Raw genomic sequence first — 26,523 nt, forward strand, 5'->3', positions numbered from 1 at the left:
AAGCTGTTTGGCGTGAGGAATTTGCCAAAGATGTCCTATTAAAAAAAGTAGAAAGCTATATTTCGGGTGGGTGGCTCAGCAAAAAAAACATCCATTCTGACCTCAGAAGTTTTTGGGAAGTTAGGAATGAATTGTCGTGTATAGACAGTGTACTCAAAAGAGGGGACCGTACCGTTCCCCCAAGTAAATTAAGATGTTGTATAGTGTTACATGGCCACGAAGGTCATAGTGGTATTGTGAGAACCAAACAAACAGTGAAGAATGGATTTTGGTGGCCAGGTATGGACATGTTCATTGAACGTATTGTGAGAAACTGTATCACTTGTGTCGATTCCGATAAGTCCCTCGTTACCCTCAAACCCAACATGAGAGACCATATAATTCCTGACAATCCATGGAATACTATTGCCATGGACATCATGGGACCTGTAGGACCTCATTCAAAGTTCATTCTTGCGGCTATTGATGTTTTCTCAAAATGGCCAGTTATAAAAATTGTAGAAAAAATTGATACTGATGTTGTTTTAACTTTTCTGGATGAAACTTTCACTGAAGAGGGGTTACCTGAATGCCTCATCACAGACAATGGTGTCCAGTTCTTATCTAATAAGGCCAAAGAATACTTCAAGAGAGTTGGTTTAATTCATTGTACCACTTCCTTGTATAACCCCAGTGGGAATAGCATTATTGAGAGATTTAACAGAGTCCTCAAGGGGGCCATACAATTTCCTGGGGTGGACAACGACAAATGGGAATTACAAATTTTCAAAACTGAATGGATGTACAGATCTACCACTAATGTTATGACTGGTTGCTCTCCTTTTGAGATCATGAGAGGTAGATTACCTCGGACCAAGTGCAATCCCTCATGGTTATCTCCTTCTACCTCATCTAACCTAGACTTGGTAGCTGTTAAGGAGAGAATTGCTCAAACTCATACCACCAATAAGGAATATTTCGACAAAAAGAAGGGTTTAAAGCAGGACCCGATTGTCAAGGTTGGTATGCTTGTAAAAGTGAAGAAACCCTGGAAAGTTAAACAAGCATTTGCAATGCAATAGGTCTCGCATTTACGAGAGTTTAAGCTAGTGGCATTGTAAATGACAATAGCTTTTATTTATATGTTTTGACAATTAACACATAAATGGATAATGAAAGCTCACATGGTGTGCTGAATGTTGCAGGAAAGCATGTCCTGCCTGCAGTAAGCGAAACTCATTAAAGAAAAGAGTGCTTACAGACTAAATAAGACATACCGTGTAACAAAAGTAAAAGGGATAGTCCTCGTGAGAGGTTACAAATGAAGACAAGGCGGTACTAAGGAGGGACTAACAAGCCTATTAACGAATCAGAAGCCAGCATTTTCAATGGCCAATGAAAAATATGGGCGGAGCTTGAGCGGCGCTTCAACTTCATACTCAAATACAGCATGCCCCGCAGAGCAGGGCATGCGATGCCCAGACTCAACCTAAAAGCGGACTAAGTGATGCTGTACTGAGGTGCCGTAGCTAAGCAGAATGATCAGCTGCATAGTGAATGGTACAGAACCAGGAGAGAAATTAGGGTACCACTACATTACTCCTAAAATTGCTATGAATGCATACCCAAACACGTTATTCTATGCTCATTTACTTAATTGGAAGAACAGTAATGTAAATAGTACTATATATTTGTGTTTAATTTTTCAAGTTGAATCCTGGGGCATTTAAGTTTTGTGAGTGATACAAGCTTAGAAGGTTTAATATCGTAGAGAGAGCTCAAAAGCAGAGCACTTTTTTCCTCAAGTTCCTCAACTCTTTACAGCCTTGGCACGGTTCCTAGTAAAAATCTGGATGTGAACGGCACAATTCAATGCCACTCATCATTGTGTCTGTGATCTGAAAGATGGAACGACAGCAAGCCTTAGAGGCGCAAGTACAGTATCACCTGACTCGATCTGGATGTAAATTATCCCCAGTTTACCTGCAGTGAGGCATTCCCCAGTCCCCCATGGCTCTTTCATATTTCCAGAGCTAAATGCCTGTCCAGGAAGGCATAGCAAGAGTTATCCATTGTTACTGGGAGACATCAGCCAATCAGCAAGGCCTATACAACCGATGTTCCAAAACATCTTGGGCTCTTTGCATAGTCTTGGCTTGGTTTGATGTTCAGTAAAACAAGAGTATTCCTGGATTGGTGAGGTGGTCAGACCACCAGATGGCTTGTAGTAGTCTATACCCTAAAGAATAACAATTTTCTGTGTCTGCAGATGTGAGTCTGGAAGCGGTACGAGGAATCAGCAAACTTGGGGAAATTAATGCAAGCCACCTATAACAATGTGATCACACAACTCCCAGGCGTCCCATTCCATATGAGTCCCTGCTTTTTAGTGAATAGAAGCTCAGAATGTTATACAAAATGCTTTCGCCTGAATGCTTTTGCAGTAGCAAGAATTCCAAATCACGGGAACAACTGTGAAGTTCAATATCCATAAAAAATACAAGTTCATTTTAACATTTTTCTAAATATTTATAGTTACCAGTAGTTGTTTCTGTAAGATCCATACAAAGACACACAGATTCACATTCAACTTGAAGCAGAGAGGCTAGCACTCCCATCTCCTCTGAACCCTGCAATTGACCCCTGCTGGACTCCTGAAATCGACCCGGACATACTTTGCCTCCCACATTCCAAAACACTGTCAGGATGGTCATTCAAACGCTGCATGGCTTCCACACAAAATATACCAAAACATAGTGAGGGAAGTTAAGAAAAAAGTGAGGAAGAAAGGGGGCTTTCTGAATACTGATCTGGTAGCCCTCAGTGTCTAGGGCAATGGTCTTCAAAGTTTTTAATGCCATGCTTGCAACCTTGTGTACAACAAATGTATCACCAGAAAGACCAATATATTTTTCGCAATTATTCTATAAAGCTGTCAGCTCTATTATCCCTTTCAGTAATGAACGGTTACCAGTAATCTGTTGCCAGTCAGGTCTCCCTAAAGTTTAAACAGGTCCGTAGTGTGATCCTGTATCACAAATTGGGGGTAGTGACCTCGAGGGTTATTTGGATACCCCCCAGTCCACATACCTTGACACGTGCTCCCAGCCATGGTAAAAGACTATGTTGAAGCAGGAGTCCCTGTTTCGGTCTAGCGTGTCATCCCTGTTCAGACATGTGCCTTGGTCTGTAGGTTCTGCAGTATCGGTCTGTGTAGGTTTTGCACTTTCTAGTGGTTGAAGTTCATGCTGTCTGTTTTCAGTGGAATGTATTTATAGTAAACTGTACCTTGTTATGTATTTGTTTAGATGTAAATATGTGGGTTGGGTGTTTTCTCTGCATCTTTCAGTGGTTGGGCCCTGGTGAATATATCGGCTGTTGAAGTCCCTTGAAGCTTGTACCATCCACGATCAGCTCTTTGTAAATAATAAAGAAACAGAGAGTTCTCTCGAGGATGAGTCAGTATCTGCCCCAAGTCTCCATGATAGCGGGTGGGTCTGGGGTGCTGCTGATTGTACTCTTACTGGATGGCGGAAGCTGGGCTCCTTCGGGCAGCATGAATTACATCGGGAGACCGTGTGCTGGGGCCGCAGAAATGCCGCAGAAATGACCGTAGCAGCAAAGCAGGGTTTGGATTGCCAAAAAAGCACATAGGCATTTATACTCCGTTGTATCAAGCACATCTGAAACAGCAGTTAGTGTCATTTACAATACAGGCTTTGCTCAGAATGTCTTCTGTTACTGGCCTCTCTGTACGTGGCGCGGGAATCGCACCAAAAACTGGACTTGGAGCAGCTGGTGTGCTCTGCGGTGCAAGAGAACGAAGCGCTGCGGGCGCAGGTGGAAGGGATGAGAAGAAAGATGCTATCGCTAGAGGAGCGGGGCCACGAGCTGATGGAGCAGGTGAGCCGGACCCTGGCCAGGCCGAGCCTGCCATTCCTCCTTGACTGTGTGTGATGGCAGAGAGCGTGTTCTGTCGCAACCACCTGATTTAGAGGCGGGCGAACCCTAAGAATGTCGATGTTGGTGCCTATTCTGGCACCGTGAGGGCTATTCTTCCTCAAGATATCTTGCTCAAGTACTGTTTATTGAGACCCACAGGTTCTTCCGGGCAGGGGTGACTGCTACTTCAACTGCTGATGGGGTTAAATCACTTTGACTAGCAGAGACTAAAGTTGAAAACACCGTTCAACAACACCCTTTTCACAATTCAAATACAAAAATACATGTGCCATCCTACTTTAAAGAGTGCTGTGCAAAGCAGATAGCCACAGGTAATCTAGAGTAATTATGTGTGAAATATGTACATGTGTCTCAATATACCTGGGGTTCAAAACGTTACATGCGAGGCAATTTCAAATCAAGTTAACTTAATATCAAGTCATATGAAAGGGTCTTGTGATAGATAACTCCATCATTCACCAGCCCGGATGAGATATCGCTACAACCTTGTATGTGAGGACAGACTTTCACTGCCCAGTATTAGTCTGCTAAAGTCTGCTTACTAATGAATTTATTTGGTTACATGAACAAGGAGAAACAGTAAAGGCCTGGCGTAAAGATAAAGGAATAAAACCAAACAAAGCACTGGCAAAGTCAATTGGTCTGGCCTTTGCAAGCTATTATATTGTTATTAAATGTGCAACAGGCATTAATTTTTTTAAAGTTTCAAACGGTGAACATTTGGCTAGCTATGGGATGGCATCCCTGTTAGAAAAAAAGAATAAGCGGCCGCGAAAGTGATCGCGATGGCGATCAAGCATCAAATCGGCCCTGCGGCCGCGAAAGTGAAAGTAATCCCAGTCAAGCGCGGCATGCGCGCCCGCGCACATGCACTGTAGCTCTAGGCTGGCCTGGTAGCACTTTTTGGAGCCCTCTCAATAAGTCTCGCCAGACCAGCGCATGCGCTGGGTCAGGTGAGACCTAAAAAGGAGAGAGCCAGTTCATGGGTCCTTTCGAAATTAAAGAGGTTCTGAAAAACTCTGTGAGATTAAATAACAACAAGGTCTGGAGTTTGAGTAGAATTGCTATTCTTAAAGCTGACAAAGAAGTGTATGCAAACAGTAACGATTACACAAACGGTGAATTAAATACCACTATATCAAAATCTCTAGACCTCTTAGATGATGAAGTAGTGGTTGAGAGTCATGTATCCGTTACAAATGTTAGCAATGTTCCCAGTAATATTGTATGTACTGAAGATCTTGGTAAACGTTCACTGAAAAAACCTATTTGGATGTCTGACTTTGTATCTTTCATTAGAAACAAACTTGTAAAATACAATGTTACATTATATATATATACATATATATATATATATATATATATTCACTTAAAAAACCATAGGTTTCACACATGTATAGTTAGCTGTACATTTCACTCCTAAAAAACCAATGAAATTCCACGTTATAGTTAGATCAGGTAACTATAACTTGCGCGCCCACAATAAACTGCTGATGACGTCACATATTACATCACTCATGACATGGTCAGTGACATCACTCTTCACATCAATGATGACATCTGAAATGACACATTGTGGATTGCGATCGCGCAAGTTATAGTTACCTGATCTAACTATAACGTGGAATTTCATTGGTTTTTTAGGAGTGAAATGTACAGCTAACTATAACGTGTGAAACCTATGGTTTTTTAAGTGAATTTGCAAGGTTTTTTAAATGCTAATTCCTAACTATAACGTGTGTGAAACCTATAGTTTTTTCAGTGAATTTGTACGGTTTTTTAAATGCTAAGTTATTTATTTATTTTTTATTTTTTTTTCTGGTTTTTCACCGTGCGCACACCCTGCGCGCACGCTTCGCGCACCGAGCGCCCACATTGCGCAGTCCATACCGTGCGCACCTCGCCTTTTTTTACACAGTAACAAATTTTTTTTCTCCCTTGCGGGTCCTTCAATTTATTTAATAAATGTGATTGTTATTTCTTTTTTTTTTTTCTTTTTTTTTTTTGCCGTGCGCGTACGGTAAGCTTACCGTACGCGCACTCGGCGATTTTTTTTTTAAATTAATAAATGTATTTTTCGTACTTTTGTGTCCTTCTTTGACCCCCTTTCAAATGTTATGGGGTCTATAACTTTCTTCCTTGCCCCCTTTTCACGTTATCTCCTTTTTTTTTTTCTGTGTGAAACACACAAAATGGCGGCCGACACTTCCTGATTTTGTCCGATTCGAATGTTTACAGTCATGTGACAACCAATCAGATTTGAGCTCGCGCACGGCACCGTATGCGTACGGTAAGCTTACCGTAAGCGCACGGAGCGCGCTTACAAATATATATATTGCTTTAAATGCTTTTTTCTCAGGAACTACTGAACAAATTTTCACCAGACCTACAAAAGGCACTTCTTTGACCTTATGGCTACCTCTCTGCCAAATTTCAAGTAATTCTGTTCAGCCGTTCGAGCTGTAGCTGTGTCTAAAGGTCCTATGGAAAAATGCATGGGGAAAACGCGTTTTGGGACCCCCCTTTTTTCTCGGCCCCCGCTTGACGAATCACCCCGAGACTTTCAGGGTAGGAGCTGAACGGAGCGCCCCATTAGTTTTGAAAATTTCGCGAGGATTCCTCAACCGGCGCCAAAGTTATTCAAAATAGAATTTTGAGATTTCCTATGGAAACACGGTCCTAACTATAACTATCTACTGGCGACCGCCAGTAGATAATATATATATATATATATATATTATATATTTTTATTTTATTTTTTTTCATTAAAGGGGGAAGGTGTGTTGCATATGCTTGTTCTGTTTTCCTGTTCTGTTTTCCGCGCGCTTGCATGCTTGTGTATGTTCCTTATGTTTCCTTTTATATGCTTATATGCTTTGCCTCATGGCACAATCTGGATGTTCTAGAATAGAGCATCTGATCGTGCCTGTGAGCCACGGTTGCGAGTTGCTCGAAGTCTGCCGGTGCTGGAAGAGTTGTAGCCAGTGGTGCTTCCTTTTACTTCGATTAACTTTCAACATATTGCCTTCATTCTCTACTTGACAAAATGTAAAAGGACAATTCTGCCCCTGAAACCCCATGCCCCTCTTGTGCTAACCAATCTCTACCAACTGAGTATATTCTAGTAGCTGCATTCAAGAAGCGATGATGTCAATTGTAGTGGCTCAGATAGTACTCTCTCTGGAAATCTGGGACCTTATAGTAGAGGTCCAGAAGCTCTGAGACAAGGGGCCCGATTCACAGAATTAACTTAAGACAAAATCCTAATCTTACTACTTTTGGTATTCACAGAATGCACTTACTACTTTTGGTATTCACAGAATGCACTTACTACTTTTGGTATTCACAGAATGGATTTACGACTACTAACTTTACGTCCGCACTTGGGCCGGAAATTCTGGCCCGGAAGCGGAGCTTCTGGGCCGGAGATGGGGCTTCCGGGCCGGAGGCGGGGCATCCGGGTCGGAGGCGGAGCTTCTGGCCCGGAGGTGGGGATTCCGGCCAGTGGCGGAGATTTAGCCATGGCCAAAATCCCCACCTCTGGGCCGGAAGCTCCGCCTCCGGCCCGGAAGCCCCGCCTCCGGGCCAGAAGCTCCGCCTCCGGGCCGGAAATTCCGGCCCGAGTGCGGACGTAAAGTTAGTAGTCGTAAATTATGATGGATTGGTAGATGGGGTCTTGTTGTCTATTACTTTGATGATGTGGTATTGTTTCTCTAAGAACCGAAAATGTCACAATGTTGCTCCTTACTGGCTTTCTGTTGTACGCACAGCCGCAACCTTTGTCTTATTTGATTTTGCTAATCTCAATAAAACTTTTCAAAAAAAAAAAGTTAGTAGTCGTAAATTCATTCTGTGAATACCAAAAGTAGTAAGTGCATTCTGTGAATACCAAAAGCAGTAAGTGCATTCTGTGAATACCAAAATGGTAGTAAGTTTAGGATTTTGTCTTAAGTTAGTTCTGTGAATAGGGCCCAAGGTCTCTGGGCAGCTACAAACTTTAACTGGCACCATTATCTCCTTTACTGCAGATATGTTGCATCTTCTTACACAACCTGCCCCACCTCCTGTCTCCCAGTTTTCCCTGCTTCATCTTGTGGGTTTTCTTCCCAAGGCGTGTCTGATCCTGCATTAGCCAGTCAACTGATGTCCATGTCAGAGGAGGATCTGAACATTATAGTAAAAACTGAGACTGAAGATGGCCTCTGACTTTGTCCCATAGCCAAGACCCTAATTTGGATCCATCTTCTGTCTTGGGGGTCTAACTTCATTTTATAATTTGACAATGGACCCTTGATTTTGGAGTCGTTTGAGTCTTTGGGTCGTTATTCTTTCCTCTTTGTAGAAGACTGGTTCCCTTGGCCTTTGTCCAAGTCCCTCCAAATTTGCATTTCCCTTCTGCAGTTAGTTCATTTAATTTTATTTTGGCCCCTCCCCAAGGACAGTAGTGTTTTATTAAAGCCATACAAAATTAAAACTTTATTAAAAGATATATAATTCCAAAATAATCTTATTCTTGATCTAATAAACATAATTTATGGCACATTATGAAATGTCTAGTTCTTGGTAAAAAGCTTTCTAAATTTCTGTTTAATATTGGAATGGGTAACCTTTGAAAATGTACAGAGAAGAAAATATACATGCCAATATCAAATGTTGAAAATGGCCAAAACAGCTCTAGACAGATGAAAGGTTGACAGAGGTTAGGTGGGTAAAAACTGCTGATATGTTTATTTAAAGAAAAAGTTGATAACAATATGTGAAAACACTTATTATGGAAGATTTCTCCAACTACTCCATCCATGCGATGTTGGTGAAGTGAGTCTTTGAGTCTGCAAACGTGTTCTGCGTGGTTGTGGAGGTGTTGCAGTGGAACTGCAGTTGGTGCTGGAAGTGGTGTTTCAGGTGGTGCTGGTGTCTGTGTATAATCTCCCGCACGCATTGGCTGTGAAGATTGACAATGGCATATTTTGCCAATTGCCTCTATCATCTCCATGGCCAAGGCTTGGTGTCTTATACTTTTTCCCCTAAAAATTATGAGCTGTTCATGTTGCATTTTTGCCATGTTTTAGTAACATTTTGTAACATTATCCAAGGCACGGTCATCTGATTGTCAACCATCCTGAGAGGGTCCTTTAAGTGAGTCTGACATTTTGCACAGAGTAACCCCTATTGCACGAATATCCTGCCGCACATCAGTTTGTTGCTGGAAAAATTGATTGTCCCAGAGGCTGGTAAGAGCCCATGCCAACCCTCACCCCCAGCATTCATTGTTGTCTCAAATTACCAGCAGACTGACCGGCATTGAGAAGGGTGGCACCTGGGAGGATATGGGGAGATTAGACACCTAGACGAAGCTGTGTCTAATGCTCGTCAGGCTGGTGCTCGAGAAACCTGCCGATTTGCCTATAAGCATATTTTACATATTTTAACCTTTTTTACCTGCATTATTGTTGATTGTAATTGCTGTTTTGCACATTGACTTGTCGACTTGCACTCTGGTCACGGGGCCGGAAGGGGGAATTATCTACTTTTACCGCCATTGGTAATCACTGCTAGCGGTTAGCGCTCTAGTGCTCTGACAGATTCTGGCATAAATCTCACGCTGGCGGGAACGCGCAGCGCTACCACCTAGACGAAGCTGTGTCTAATGCTCGTCAGGCTGGTTCTCGAGAAACCTGCCGATTTGCCTATAAGCATATTTTACATATTTTAACCTCTTTTACCTGCATTATTGTTGATTGTAATTGCTGTTTTGCACATTGACTTGTCGACTTGCACTCTGGTCACGGGGCCGGAAGGGGGAATTATCTACTTTTACCGCCATTGGTAATCACTGCTAGCGGTTAGCGCTCTAGTGCTCTGACAGATTCTGGCATAAATCTCACGCTGGCGCGAACGCGCAGCGCTACCACCTAGACGAAGCTGTGTCTAATGCTCGTCAGGCTGGTGCTCGAGAAACCTGCCGATTTGCCTATAAGCATATTTTACATATTTTAACCTTTTTTACCTGCATTATTGTTGATTGTAATTGCTGTTTTGCACATTGACTTGTCGACTGGCACTCTGGTCACGGGGCCGGAAGGGGGAATTATCTACTTTTACCGCCATTGGTAATCACTGCTAGCGGTTAGCGCTCTTGTGCTCTGACAGATTCTGGCATAAATCTCACGCTGGCGCGAACGCGCAGCGCTACCACCTAGACGAAGCTGTGTCTAATGCTCGTCAGGCTGGTGCTCAAGAAACCTACCGATTTGCCTATAAGCATATTTTACATATTTTAACCTTTTTTACCTGCATTATTGTTGATTGTAATTGCTGTTTTGCACATTGACTTGTCGACTTGCACTCTGGTCACGGGGCCGGAAGGGGGAATTATCTACTTTTACCGCCATTGGTAATCACTGCTAGCGGTTAGCGCTCTAGTGCTCTGACAGATTCTGGCATAAATCTCACGCTGGCGCGAACGCGCCGACAGCGCGCCGAAGGCGCGCTAAAGGCAAGCCCGTCTGCGCCCGTCCGCGCTAAGTCCGGGCATAGGGCCATTTCCCCTGATTCTCTCCCGTCTACTACTAGAAGATACTCCAGGGAGGAAATGCTGAGCTGGGACCCGAAGGGGGGTAAGGCTAACTGCACCCGGATTAATCCTGATTGCATTAGTGGCCTGCAGACAGAGCTATGCCAACAATGTAACTACATATGGATTGGGGAAAACGTAGGTACTATGGGGTGCAGACCTGTTAGTGGCAGACCCGCTTCATCTGAGTACGAATCTTTGAAGTGCTTGCTTCTGAACGCAAGGTCACTAACTAAGCACAGTATGGAATGCGCTCTATTTATGGCAAATCACAATATTAAATTAGCTCTTATTACGGAGTCCTGGACGAATGAAACATCGGGCCCCGATCTTGTTAATGCCATGCCCCCTGGTTTTAGATGTTATACACTTGACAGACCGACTAAAAAAGGAGGAGGTCTGGCGGTGTTATATCATGAAACCTTAAAGTCTGCCTTTACTAAGGCCTCTAATTCGGCCTGTGAGGCAACATGTATTAACATGCAAATATCAGATCATGATACTTTCAGTGCCATTCTTCTATATCGACCTCCTGGGCCTAAGGGCAAGTTTTTAGATTCTATTGGCACATTATTAGAGGAAGGGCTATGCAACAAATCTTTCACGGTGTTGGGTGATTTTAACTTTCATCTCGAAGACCTGTCCGACCCAGATAACATTAGCCTACAGCAGATTTGTAGCGGCGGGGATCTTAAACAATTAGTAACAGATCCCACCCACTCGGCAGGCCATACTCTTGATGGAATTTTCTCAAACAACCCCTCTCTTACTTACACCAAAACAGTCCCTCTTACCTGGACGGATCATAGGGCGGTTCTCTTTGATCTTGAAGTAACTAATCGTAATTGTTCTAGATCCTCCATGAAGGCGTCCACGATCACTAGGGACTGGAAAAATATTGATAAACGAGAATTGGGGAATCTGTTGGAATCAACACGGCCTGCTTTTTTATTTAATGTGGAGTCAGACACAAATGCTTACACGAAATGGATAGATTCTGCCTGTCAGAAACTTGCGCCAGGCACACAATGTATCCTTAAACGAATAGTGCCATCTGCCCCTTGGTACTCGGAAAATCTTAAAAAACAAAAACTTGAATGCAAAAAATTCGAACGTAAGTGGAGGGAAAGATATGATACTCATGATAAAGAGATCTATAAATTATGCCTCTCCAAATACAAAAAACTGGTTTTAGAAACAAAGAAAGCATATTTTGGAGATCAAATCAAGAAGGCCGGACCTTCATCTAAGGTTTTGTTCAATACAATTGTTAAACTTACCACTCCCGATAGCCCTAAAACCGAGAGTAGTCCAGAACTCTGTGAAATTCTGGCTGCTTTTTTCCTACAAAAGGTAGGAAAGATCTTTTCTTCCTTTTCCTCTATATTTTCTGGAGCCGCAAAAGTTGTTTTAACTCAACCATCTGGCGGTAAAATACATACTCCAACATTAGATTGCTTTATTCCCCCAAACCGATCTGAGGTTTTTAAACTATTCTTGAGACTCGTTCCGGCTCCCCTTTGGACCCATGTCCAGTATCTATTTTGCACCTGGTCCCGGAAGTGAGCGTGGAAGTTCTTACCCCACTGTTCGCAGCGATCTGTGACAGTGGTCATTTTCCATGTGCTTGGAAAATAGCTTCTATCCTCCCCCTCTTAAAAAAAAACAATTTAGACCCTTCTGACCCTTGTAATTATAGGCCCATTTCTCGCTTCCCTTTCCGGGGAAAATACTTGAGAAAGCCATGAATGGGCAACTCAGTTCCTTCCTTCAAGCCAACTCTCTGCTTGATAAAACACAGTTTGGCTTTCGTGCTGAACATAGCACTGAGTCGGCATTGATTAAATCCACTGAGGAGGTCAGGAAAGCTCTAGATCAGGGAGGTGACGCCATACTTGTTCTACTGGACCTTTCGGCCGCTTTTGATACGGTCCATCATGTGGTTTTGATGGACCGTTTATCTGCGGCCGGGGTTACAGGCAAGGCTTGGGATCTTCTTAGGTCATTCTTGACCAAAAGAACTCAAACAGTGGACTTAGGCAAATTTAATTTAATTTAATTTAATTTAGGGTTTATATAGCGCTAGAATCGACTCCCGGAGGAGTATCTCCGCGCTTCGACCACTGGGGAACCCGTCCTGGCTCACCCTGAGAGATGGTCCCTAATGGGTATCTCTAAGGTGCGACCAAGCATCCCCGGCAGTCTGGGGGGGCCGTTGTGAAGATGAGGCAAGCTAATGCCCAGAGTTGCCGAGTGTGGTCCCTGACTGGAGTAGGCACCGAGGCGAGAATTATCGAGTCCGCTGACCCTGGTCCACGACCCTGCCGCGTCGGGAATTGAACCCTGGTCCCGGGCCGTCCTCTGCTTACGGGTCTGCCGCCTCTAACCAGTGAGCCACACCTCTCCACAAATCAAGACCTTTCGCTCTTCCCTGTGGGGTCCCACAAGGGTCCTCACTTAGCCCTACCTTGTTTAACGTGTATGTGGCGCCGCTAGCCGCTGTGATTAGATCATTTGGTTTTCAGCTGACCACATACGCGGACGATACACAAATTGTGTTATCTATTAAAAGGGGGGCTGAAACTGAGATTGGATCCAGCTGTCATAATTGTATGCAGGAGATTTCTACCTGGATGGCATCGAACTGTTTGAAGCGCAATGCTGACAAAACGGAAGTGATTGTTTTTGGGAATAGCACTAACCTCTGGACTCCAGATTGGTGGCCAGCAGAAATGGGCTCACCCCCACTACCTGTGGTTCGAGCTAAGAACCTGGGAGTGATTATTGATTCCAAACTCTCCTTCGGTGACCAAGTTAGCAGGGTTGTCTCTTCCTGTTTTTTCATTTTAAGAACCCTTCGGAAAATTAAATTCCTCCTCCCTGAAGATAGCCTAAAGACAGTTGTCACGGCATTTATTCTATCCAGATTGGACTATTGTAATAGTCTTTACATCAATATCCAGGAGAGACACTTGGCTAGACTACAGATTGTACAGAATGCGGCAGCCAGTCTGATCACAGGGACACCTAGATTTGTCTCTGTGAGAAAGGGTATCAGGACACTCCATTGGGTGCCCGTCAGGCAACGAATTCAGTTTAAAGCACTGTGCGTTGTTTTTAAGGCACTCAGTGGAATTGGTCCTGATTTTCTGAAACGTGCCTTTCAGTGGTATGTTCCTGGAAGAGCCCTGCGCTCGGCTCAGGCTAATCTAGTTACCCTCCCCCGCTTTAACAAAGCTAACTGGGGAGGTAGGAGTTTCTGCCATTGCGCTGCTAAGGCTTGGAATGGGCTGCCTCCTAAACTCAGGAAGTTCACGGACCTTCTTTCTTTTAGGAAAGAATTAAAGACATGGCTATTTAACTAAACCTCCTTATCAGCATTTCACAGACCAATCTCAGGTGGATAGCTTACAGCGCCAGGACACCTCTGGGTAGCAGAGCGCTATATAAGTCTTTTTAACATTAACATAACATTAACATGAATGGAAGATACCTGCTTCTGGCCAGGGGTGTTCTCTCCTTCAGATGATTGAGAAAAGACTGGAGATGCAGGTTGATGGAAGGATTGTGTAGGAGATTGTACATAGAAACTTGTAATGAGAGGGCTGTGTAGAGGTGATCGTTGCATAGGCAGACGCAGACTTGGTGGCTGCTGGGCTAATGGCTGGGGGTGGCAATCCTCAGAAGGAGTTTAGTAGGAGCTCTGGTGCCCTGCGTGAAGTGTCCTTCTTTAGGATATTTTTTTGTGATGGCAAAAGTTTTCTGCTCTTCATCCCGGTCCTTCTTCTCGACCAGTTTCTGCTCATCTTCCTCCTCCTCTTCTTCTTTAGCAGTGCTGGCCACACATAGTTGCTTGGAGGGGGATCGGAACCTCTCATGGGAGTGCCTACCATCCTGTGCTTCTAGATGGTTTAGCATCATCATCTAGCTCAATTTCCCACCAGTAGCTGGAAGAAGACTATTAAAACAGATGAAGAGGCATCCCATTCCAGTTTTGATGCTATTTCATAAGACATTACTTTAATAAAAAGGTTCCTGCAAATAAAGTTATTAACATGTTAGGCAAAGTCAACATATGGTATGAAGGGTTGCTCTATGGAGGAGATTATTACATCTTTACGATGTGAACTCACCACCTACAGCCACAGAGATGAGTCTTTTGGAGAAACCCCATGATGTCGACTGTTGAACCTGGGTCCTTGTAACTGTATTTGACAAAGAAGGTCTATATGCAGCAGCTGTAAAGAAAAATGTAGGTTCAATTGAAATAATCAATCATAATATTTATTCATGAACACAAAAGCAGATATATTTCAGAAACATAACCAAAAGCTTAGACACCATCTTGAAATGCATTGAGACATTTTAAATATAGTGTTTTTAAGAGAACAAAGAGGTAGTGATTGCCTAAACCCTGAGATGTAAAACTTAAGATCATAGATTTGCAGATGTACCTGCCAGACAGATGATAGAGAGTCTCATTGCTGCCCTCTGATGCAGTAATTGATGATTTCTAAACAGGGGCTGTTTAATGACAGAAGCTGACAAGACAGAAACATACGTAGTGAAATGAGTCGTTGGAGGTCAAACAAGCAGATAATATGTACATGCTTTCACTACCTATTATGAAAGACACATCAAATCATATTATGCTAGCATGTCAAGGCCTAAATTACCTTATATTCCTAACCTTACGTTGTCAACATTCAGCAAAAAAATAAAAAGCAACATAAATACATGAAATGCTAGTTTGGCATATTGAGCATGTTAACGAGAGAGAGGTGTTTCAAAAGACATGCAGCTACTCTGTCAGAATAATGTCCACCATCCATCTAATGTGTGGTGCCAGGCATGGTTTGAGAGCACAGCTATGAACAGAAGTCACTCTTGTCATAGAAGCTGATGGGACAACAAGACAGGGCCTCAAATTAAGAGAACATTAGCCAATATTAGTTTACCAGTATATGTGCCAAGGTTAGTTTTTACTCCACTTAAAAGACATAGTTACACATATATTACAATTTTTTGCAGGTGTAGATAAAACAGGCACAACTTGTTATCTTGTGTGTTGCCCCGCTCCAATTCGACATCTTTCCCAGTTAAATTTAGAAGGCATATGAGGCGTGTGGTATTATTTCTTACATGGCACCATATTAGTGTTGTCTGGACGAGGCAGCCTATATAGTAGATAGAGAGGACGTTCTTCTCGTGGTGAGTGAGACGGAGATGGGCTCAAGTTGGTCATGTAGGAAGAGCTGTAGCAATCTGGAGAACTTCACCTTCATCCTCTCTTCCTGCCATTTTTCTTTATGTCCCTCACTGTCCGGACCTCCACCCCCAATATGTTTACTGCATTAGTGACCTCCTGCGATAAAGCTGCCTTCTGGTCTCCACTGAGGAAGAATGGAAACAACCCATGTAGTGGTTTATAGTTTTTCACCACAAATGAAAACTTCAACGGCGGTCTCCTTTTCAGTGAAATTTCTCTACCTCCCTCATCAGAGGCAGCTTTCTTGTTGGAGTAAGGGTCCTAAAGCGAGCTGTACACAAAGGAGTAGGAGGCAAATACTGAAGAGATAGGAAATAGATCCTAGGTTGTGGGCAGTATGTATGTGTTTGTCAGTGAATTGTGCCAAGTATGCCTGATTGCTTGTAGTTGTATATCATTTTCCTAATCATGGAGATGTTTAAGTTTTCCATTCACTACCACGTGGAAATTTTCATGTCCGAATTCCACCCTGTTGGACTTGGCCCTCTCTGCAGGGTCACTCCCAAACCTTTTGCCTTTACTTTGGTTTTTTTGGCTCTACAGCTCGCTGCAATTTACCGCTGTTAACCACTGCTAAAGCGCTTGTCCTCTCTCCTACAAAGATGGTAAAATTGGCTTACACCCAATTGGCACAATAAATTTAATTATAAGTCCCGAGTAAAGTGGTACTACATGTACCCAGGTCCTGTAAATTAAATGCATTCGATACCGTGAATCATGCCTAAGAGAGGTAGGGATTGCAGATCGGGCTTTGGCCCTTCTCTCTTCCTTTTTGGATAATCGAAGACAAAGTCTAAACTGGGCCGGCTTTCACTCGGCTAACTTTGCACTACCGTGCGGTGTTCCGCAAGGTTCCGCTCTCTCCCTGACGCTTTTTAACATTTATGTGAGACCTTTGGCTGGCTTGGTCAGAAAGCATGGTTTCAGGTTGGTGTCCTATGCGGATGATTCGCAGTTAGTGATATCAGTTGTGGATCACCCTGATGAAACAGCAGTTAAATTCCATGCTTGCCTTTCTGATGTGATGGAATGGATGCGCCTGCGTTACTTAAAGATCAAAACTGAAAAAACTGAAGTAATGGAGTTGGGGAAAGGCCCCTCAGTCTGGAGCACCTTATGGTGGCCGTCGGCGGCAGGGCAATGTCCCATCCCGGTCACCAAGGTGAAGAATCTGGGGGTGCTCTTTGACGAAAAGCTGAATATGTCAGCCCAGGTCAACAGCCTAACCTCATCATGCTTCCTATTGCTAAAAACTCTGCGGAAAATCCTTCCATACATCCCTTTGGCGCTTCAGAAAACTGTGATGGCCGCCTTGTTCATGTCCAAACTGGATTATTGTAATGCCTTGTTTTTGGGTATCGACAAGTTTCAGGTGGGAAAAATCCAGTCTCTGCAGAATGCCGCGGTTCGTGTAATTCTGAACCTGCCCAGGGGCAGTCCTACCTCTGCTGGCAGGAAATCGCTTCATTGGCTTCCGGTCAAACAGAGAATTGAGTTCAAGGCACTCTGTTTGGTTCACCGGGCCCGTTTCGGTGGCGGCGCAGAGGATGGTATAAATAGGTTCTTACCCTATATCCCGCCCCGTGCCCTGCGGTCGGCAAGCCTTGGTCTTGTCTGTATTTCCAGATTTAAACTAGCGAGATGGGTCGGCCGTTCTTTTGCCATCTGTGCAGCTAGGTTGTGGAATGATCTACCACTAGAGATGCGACTCCAACCCAGCTATGCCCTCTTCGGAAAAATGCTCAAATTTCGCTTATTCCAGGCCCAATAATGATTTCGTTCCCCGCTGATCACACACATCACAGCGCCAAGACACCGTCTCAGTATTCGAGCGCTTTACAAGCTTCTTTTATACTTTTTTTATACTTAAATGCTATTAGTGGGCCTTTAGCACTGATTATGCCACCGACTTACATAGCCTTTTAAACATGTCTCAATTTTAAACTGCCATTTTGACATGGCAAAATACACCTTTTGACAGGCCTAAACCTTCCTTTTTAATACATATGTCACCCCTAGATTAGGCCCTGAATAGCCCATAGGGCAGGGTGCAGAGTATTTAAAAGGTTGGACATGTACTTTTAGTTTTTTCTCATCCTGGCACTGAAAAACCCTTACAATTGTTTTTCACTACTGCAGGTTAATTTATGAATATTTATGTTCACCCTGAAAGGGATTGTGGCCGTTGACTGAATAGGGGGTCATCCCTCCCACTTCAAAAAACAACCAAATTTCTTACACGCCCTTTATGCAGAGGTATCCTATTCACAACCATGCGGAGTCTCCACCAGATGCAAATTACAGTCATAAGTTACATGCAGTAACTATACAGTTATAAATTACAACTATTCAGAGTCCCCCCAACCCCACAATTGAAGGTGTGGAGAGATCGGATCAGACTTCAGGTTTCTTCCCTGCAGATGTGGTTTTATTTTCCTTGTAATTTGTACTTCGTGTGCAACCAGGAGGTGCCTGGCTCCTGCAAAATGGGCACAGTATTGAATAGCATTTGCTCTTTTATTTTAAACTTAATTTTCATTCCTTGTAATTGCACATAAGTGCAACCAGGAGGTGCCTGGCTCCCTCAACGTCGGCACCATATTTAACTGGTGTTCTACTGGTCTATGCTCCTGTTTTTAATGCTTTCCTTTTCAAATACTATTTAACATGTTGCCCATCAGCTGGATAGACGGCTGTGCGCTCTAACTGCACTTCTTAACTTTTGCCTCATCAGCCTGTAATCAGGGCTTGAATTGGGACAAACCCCTCCCAAATGGGAGAGTACTTGTCATGGCCACAGTGCGTCCGTGCAGCAGGTGCGCTGAATGCGCGTTAAAGGCAAGTCCGTCCGCGCTCGGCCCACACTCAGTGCCAGCCACTCTGCCCATTTTATTCTATCTTTACAGCAGCAGATTCATTTCTCTAGGGAGGAATTACTGGAGCTGAACCCAAGAGGTAAGCGAGCTTCGGTTTGTCCCGAATTGAGTGGGGAGGGAGAGTATGTTATCACGTTTGTCCAGTGTGTAGGAGTACCCTTTCTACATTTTTTTGGACAGGATGTCAGACAGAGATGCCTAAAGGTAATGCAGTCCAACAGAGGACCTCTTCCAGAACATTAAGCTGTGCCTTATTTAATGCTAGATCTTAAGTTAAACATAGCCATGAATGTGCTGTAGTGATAGAAAATTAAGGATGCGATTTACCCTTAATTACAGAGTCATGGACTGATGTGGCCTCTGGCCACAGCCTGGCGTAAGCAACGCCACAAGGTTATGAGATTTTTACACTTGATAGCAAAGATAAGAAAGGTGGGTGTCTAGCTATTCTCTATCGAGAATCTTTCTTCGCTAATTTTTCCTCCTCAACCTTGTCTGCATGTGAAGCCCTATCATTGAGTTTTCAACTAAATGGCCAACAACATGTTAAGGGCATCTTAGTTTATCGGCCGCCTGGTCCGAGAGGATACCTCATGGATATTCTCCAAAACCTTTTTGGAAGATCTGCTAGCTTCCAACATAACAGTGTTAAGTGATTTTAATTTTCATTTAGAAGCCATTTTAGAGGCAGATACAGCCCTCCTCATGGAGAGTTTCAGGCTCCCACAATGGGTGAAGGGACCCACACATCGGGCAGGACATACGCTCAATGGTATTTTTTCAAACAATCCTTCAATCTTAGTCAAGGATACCCTGCCACTTTTTGGTCAGACAATTCAACCATTATGTTCAATATTGGACCATTAGAATCCGACCCACAAATCGGCAGTATAGCCGGAAGCAGAGCTGGGAGAGCCTGGAATAGACTTAATCAACTGATATTTCAAGAAAATGTAGAAAGCTCCTAACCAGAGTATGGGAAGGATGCAGATGTAAATACTTGTCTTTACAACCTTTGGTTGGAAAAAAATGGTACACATTTAGCCCCCTTGATTTCTACTCATTCGAAACGCAGCCACCCTCAGTCCTTGGTACTCCGACAAGGTGAAGGACTGTAAACTAAGCTGTAAAAAACAGGAACACATTTGGTGATTAGCCTACAATCTGGTTGAAGGGCAAAAATACAAACATAGCTTGAGTAAATATAAGGAAATGATTAGGAGTGAAGAAACTTTGTGTTTTTCACAAAAATCAAGAGTGTAAAAGATTCTTCTAAGGAATTATTTAGCACCGTAATAATGCTTACCTCACCACCCGCTCCTGAAACGGTGCCAGCTCAAGACCTGTGTGATGAGATTGCTAGGCACTTCGTTGATAAAATGGAAAGCATTTTTAATGAAGTAGGTAGCTGTAGAATTAGGGCAAATTATTTCAGTTCTAATACTGAACTAGTAGCAACATAGCCCTGCTGGGAAAATCTTGTTTTGAGAATTCTTTTGACCTTGATAGGGTGCAAGTGATGGACCTTATTGTTAACTCAAAATCAGGCTCATCTATTGATCCTTGCCCAGTGTTTGCTTTGCTGCCAGTGCCGCCAGTGATCACCAGCCTTCAGCCGCCATTAGGGGACTTCAATCCCCATAGTTCCAAGCCTGGGGAGGTGAAAAGTGTTTCTCTAATGCCAGGAGCTGCTCAAAAGGGGGCTGGGTCTCACGCAGCGCAGGAGCCCATGTTTGCTTTGCCGCCAGTAGTCACCAGCCTTCATCCGCCATCAGGGGACTTCAATCCCCATAGTTCCAAGTGCCGGGGAGGCGCCAACACATTTCTCTTGTGCCAGGAGGCATTCAAAAGGGGCTAGGGCTCCCACGGCGCAGGATCCCTAATTTATACTTTTCTGCCAGTGCTGCCAGTGGTCACCAGCCTGCAGCTGCTATCAGAGGACTTCAATCCCCATAGTTCCAAGCGCCGGGGAGGCACCAACATGCTTCTCTCGCGCCAGGAGGTGCTCAAAAGAGGGCTTGGGCTCCCGCAGCGTGGGATGTGTGCAGGCGTGCCCGGGCGGCGCTTAGGTGAAGCCCAAGCCAAGGGCGGGCCCGTCTGCGCCCATCAGCGGCTGAAAGAGGCTGGGCTGGGCCACGTATTCAAGGCTCCACTACCAACCTCCCTGACTCATGGTAAGAGTGGCTGAAACCATTTTTATATAATCGTACATACAGTATTTCACCCTCTTGTGTGCCTTTTTTTTAATTGCTGAATATAATCATGAGAAAACGTAAGCTTGTGGGCACTGCATCTGGGAGTAAAAATAAGAATGCAAGCCTTAGTGCACCTATAATGAACTACCTAAATACTGCGATGGGACTAATTAATAGCGAGATTGTTAATGTTAAGGAGCACCTAGCAGCAACAAAGATCGCATTCAATATTGTGGTTGAAGATACCTTTATGGATACAACTGCTATAGAGGCAACTACAAATATTAATCCTCAACAAAACAATACTACAGCGTTGGTCTATAATGTAGCGCCTTGTGTTGAAACGTCACTATTGGAGATATCAGTATTAACAGACGGCTTAGACCAATCTACACCCCCTGTAATTGAAGGCAAACAGCAACGGAAGGGGAAAACAAAACAACCCGCTAAACATTCCCAAATACAACAACAGCCATTGCCCCAAAAACAGAGTGGGGGCACAAGGGCCGTTCATAGTCATGATTACCCCCACAACCTGGACTTACTTTTTAAAAAGTTACATGGGAAAATTGACTCAATCGAGAAAAATGTGTTATCCGAAATTCTAAAAATTAAGAATGATGTTGCTAGTATCTCTAAAATAATCGGGGAGTCGATAATACAGGAGAAAAGCCAAAAGGGAAATATACAACCTGCTATAAATAACATAACAGCAATGGCTAATAATCCCGAACTACTACAAACGATCCCTCATACAGTTTACAGGGGCCACCACCGTTGGATGAATACTATTGGGCAAAGGGACAAGAAAGAAATCAGTATTGGGTCACATCCCATGATATTGGCCAATCAAGTGACAAAAAAGGCAAAACCAAATATTATAGAAGCAGACAAACATGGTTACAAACCGTTACCTACAAGGTCCCAAAGACCACTATGTTATGGTAATTTCAATTTGTAAGGCGCAACTGCTACCCAAAAAGGGTTTCATAGTGCCCACTAAGAAGGACCAGAAGGAAGGGAACGATTATTGATTAAACAGCTAAGTTTTTAGGCTTGTATGAAAATTCGCATATACAGTTTCTTTGCGAAGCGGCGCAGGGAGAGAGTTCCACAAAGTGGGGCCTAAGTAGGCAAATGATCGACCGCTCATACGTGACAGTCTAATTCTAGGTACAAAGAACTTCGCCTGAGTGGCAGAGCGGAGCGCACGTGAGGGCAAATAGGGGTTAACCAGAGCCTGCAGTTATTGAGGGGCCACTCCAGATTTGATTTTAAACATGTTGCTCAGAGCTTTGAACTTAATTCGGGTCTCCACCCTGAGCCAATGAAGGTCGCGCAGAGAGCCTGAGATTGAAGGAGTTCTGTGAACCTGACAGATCAGTCTGGCGGCAGAGTTCTGGACTACCTGTAGCTTGCACGGTACATTTTTATTTGCCCCCAGATAGAAAATGTTGCCAGTCTTGAGGTAACAAGAGCTTGGACCAGGGTTCTCTGGGTAGAACTGGGCAGCATCCAGATAATCTTTTTAAGCCATTTCAGTATGGTAAGGCAAATTGCAGCCACCTTCACTGCTTGGTTTTTCATAGATAATAAGTCATCTATGATGAAGCCTAGATTGCGACTATGATGAGAAGGTTGAGGAAAAGCACCCATTTCAATGAGCCAATGTTGGGGGCCCCAAAGGTCTTTATTCTTTCCCAGGATCAAGACCTCAGTTTTCTCCCCATTGAGTTTAAGAAAATTAGCCTGCATTCAAGATTCAAAATTACGCAGACCTAGCTGTGGAGCAGATATCACAGATGTTTTCTCAGCAGAGAGGGAGAAGATAATCTGGGTGTCATCTGCATAGGAGAACAAGGACAACCTAGACTCTTCTACAATGTTGGCTAAAGCTCTGATATACACATTGAACAATAAAGGGCTTAAAATGGAGCCCTGAGGTACCCCATAGGGGAAGACATGCTTATTGGAACAGGCAGCTGGAGAAAAGACCTGGAACGTGCGATCAGTGAGAAAAGAAATAAGTCAGTTAAGTGCTGGTCCAGTAATACCCAAGGATCATAAAGCCTCCACTAACACGGTGTGAGAGACTGTGTCAAACGCTGCGTTTAAGTCAAGTAGTATGAGGGCCACTGTAGCTCTTGAATCTAGATGGTGTCGCAGCCTTGCCGTGATTCCAAGGAGTGTCGTTTCGGTCAAAAAACCAGCTCTAAAGCCTGACTGTGAAGGATATAGACATTTTTGTGATTCAACAAATTGGGCTAGTTGAGAATTTATATGCTTTTCAAGGCTTTTTGAAAAGGCCGGAAGCAATGAAATAGGCCGGTAGTTAGAAGGCTGGTCCGGATCAGCATTGGCCTTCTTTAAAAGAGGAAGCACCATTGCGTGCTTCCACTCTGGAGGAACTGTTGCTTCCTGTAAGGAGGCATTCAGAAGTTCCATGATTATCAAGAATGCAGGCTTCTCAAGCTGTTGAAGCGGATCACAGGATGAACCAGATTTAATGCTATCTAAAATCCGTTTGAAGGAGTTCATGTCTAGTTGGGACCAGGATTCAAGTATAACCCTAGATTCGGGTGCTTCTTTGTCTCGGTAAGAGGTGGCCCTGGCTGCAGGAGAAAATAAAGAGGTTTGCTGGAGGAGGGTATCTGGTTTCCTGTCCTTCATTTTAGAATATATTTTCTCTACTTTATGGAGAAAAAATTTATCCAAGTCTTCACATTGACGACCATTAAGGGCAGGAGGCATGGCTTGGGTTTCAGAGCCTGAGAGTTCTTTGACCATTTTAAATAGTGTCTTGGAACAATGCAGCGCACTAGAAATAGTTGAAGTGACATATTCGGCACCAGCCGACTTGCAGAGAGTACATCTACTCCCTGAGGCTACACCTTATGCGATTATTCTATAACATTTGCCAGAATTAAAGGATGGTATAAACGAGGATTGGGAAGAACTGAAAAATAAGGTTGTATTCTGGTTTAATAATCATTGTGAATATGACACAAATACTTTGTCTTAAAGTATTAACATTGTAAAAAGAGTACCCTGGATAGGGAGACAATAAAAAAAATTGCGAAGGGGAATTGTGTTGTAGTCTCCTTTCGACACCCAAAGATGGTTAAGACCCTTCTAGACAATCTATGTAACAATTGGGAGATATCCTTAAAACACCAGAATAAAACACCAGAATAAAACCATCACAGAGGTTCCACTAGGGTTCTTCTATAAGCCAGATACAAGAAATTCCAGTCAATCTGGACATGGTCTTACACAAATGGAGCAGTCTAGACCACTTGCTTTGTTTAATAGATTCTTACCCCTCAGAAGATGTAGCCTTGTAGACTGACTACAAGAGGATACGGTACAAGATTCTGGCCCCATTGATGAGATACTACCAGAGATACTACCTGCAACTCAAAAATTGAAATCCAGAAAATGGACTTTAGTAACTTGGAACGTTGCGGGTATAAATAAGAAATTGAACGAGGATACATGGCCTGTTTTTTTAAATGACTGAAATTATTTGCATGCAAGAGACTTGGCATACGGAACCCTTCAATATTGATAGCTTTTCAACCGTGCACACTCAAGCAACACTTTCACAGAATGGAAGAGCAAAGGGTGGCCTTGCAGTTTTACTTTCAGTTACATGTCCACTGACTCTGAAGAAAGTTTATATTGATTCTCAGTTTTTCCAATTCTTGTGGCTTTATTCTTCTGACCACCAATGTTTTGTAGTAATTAATTTCTATAATAATGTTTTTGATAACACCAGAAATCAAGTGATACTGGTACTCGAAAGGGAGCTTGATTTATTTTTAAAAGCAATAAAGGGTGATTATCTTTTGATTTGAGTTGGATGTAATGTCCAAATACAATCTAGAATTACTAGATCAATATACATTGGATCGGCAACCCCAATTACCGACTTTTGAAGGACATGGCCATGGTTCAATCATTGATCACATTCTAATCTCGGTACATGGCCAAGAGCAAATAGAGAAAATGGAGGTGAAAATACTTTGCGTTAGAGATCACCATCCACTTCTCCTAACAGTTAGAATAGACGACACCTATCAGACTGGACCTTGTTTAGCCCCCTTTATTTCTACTCAGGGGGAAAATGGTATATCTATCAAATGGTCGGGAGTAAATCCCAAAGATTTTATGGAGGTTTTAAAGAACAATTGTAAACAATATATAAAAGTTTGTAATAGGGTGGACCTTACTGGCAATCAGATTATGAGGTCCTTCTGTAATATTACTGCTGAAATATCTAGAAGATCGAAAACTAAGAGTAAGAAAAAAACAAAGAAAAAAGTTGGCTGGTTTGATCCACAATGCAAACCAGTCATTACAAAACACTTTAAAAATCAGGCTCAGAGATAGTGAACCTATCAAAAAACAGAGACCTCTATATAAACAGTCCATAGTAAAAAGAAAGCAAGAAATCCAATATAATGCTTGGGAAAAACTTTCCCAGGCCGCTAATACAAAGATTCATCTTTATTTTGGAAGACTATAAATCACCAGTTTTTTAAAGAAAATTGTGCTACTAAAATTGAGAGTCTGGTGCAGCCCGAGGAGTGGATACGTTACTTTGGCCCGGTTTTTAATGCAGAAAATTAAACCACTAGTTTAGTGGCCTTGATGGTACCATAGAATTATCAAAAACCAAACTTTTATAAGTTTTGAATCACCTAACTTGGCCCCTATCACACTGGACAAAGTGACATTGGCATTAGTGAGAAGTGCAAGAAGCAAGGCACCCGGTGTTGATGGGGTTCCAATAGACATTTTTAAATACTATATTGGATTTTGGGCCCCTCTTTTACAAAAAGTGTTTAACATCATTGCAAGGGGAAATATACCAAAAACATGGACTGAAAGCATAATTGTGCCAATTTTTAAAAAGAGCAACAGAAGTGATGCTAAATGCTAACACCCTATTTCCGTTCTTGACACAACCTCCAACCTGATGGGTAGGATACCGCTAGAGCGATTGGAAATATAGGTAGAGGAAAACAAAATCCTTACGGAATCACAATATGGGTTCAAAAGGGAAATAGGGCCGATTGAACAATGCATTAATTTACACCTGTTGATCAGTAAATACACAAATATAAAAAAGAGCCATCTACACCTTTGTTTCATTGATTTAACTCGTGCCTTCGACCTAGTAAATCACGTAAAATGATGTCAAACCTTGATTCGAATTGGCACTCCTAGGCAGGGAATGCACCACTAGCTTCAGGGTAAGACGGGGAATCAGGCAGGGGTGTGTGCTCACCCCACTCCTGTTTTCCTAATATATAAATGGTATAGATGAGGAATTGCAAAAGTTAAACGTAGATGACCCCAAAGTAGCCAAATGTGCTATACCGACCCTACTTTATGTGGAAGACGTGGTTTTATTATCACAAACTGCGAATGAGCTGCAGACCTATATCAGAAAATTTGCACAATATATGCAGGAAAAAGGACCTAGTAATTAATCTGAAAAAGACTTTACGATGGTGTGTGGACAAGGAAAAACAAAAACCAAGAATCATTATATAAATAGTGTCCCCATTGTTAAAACAAAATCATTTGTATATTTAGGGCTGGTATTCACAGATAAGGGGAATTGGGGAGCCCATATCGAGCATTGTAAACTAAAAATCA

General features: G+C 43.0%; 1 long non-coding RNA gene across 2 annotated transcripts in view; it reads right to left on the reverse strand.

Moving 5' to 3' along the window:
* The window catches only part of LOC146817412 (uncharacterized), a 114,562-nt gene that overhangs the window by 56,765 nt on the left and 31,274 nt on the right, over positions 1 to 26,523 (reverse strand). The window contains exons 2-3 of one of the 2 annotated variants that reach the window (XR_014962546.1): positions 14,650 to 14,754; positions 14,010 to 14,551 (exon numbers count right to left, since the gene is read on the reverse strand). This is a non-coding gene — a long non-coding RNA (uncharacterized LOC146817412). The remainder of the gene's footprint in view (positions 1 to 14,009; positions 14,552 to 14,649; positions 14,755 to 26,523) is intronic. The other variant, XR_014962547.1, reaches the window with a different exon arrangement.

This window comes from Triturus cristatus, chromosome 6, assembly GCF_964204655.1.
Source record: "Triturus cristatus chromosome 6, aTriCri1.1, whole genome shotgun sequence".
NCBI lineage: Eukaryota > Metazoa > Chordata > Amphibia > Caudata > Salamandridae > Triturus > Triturus cristatus.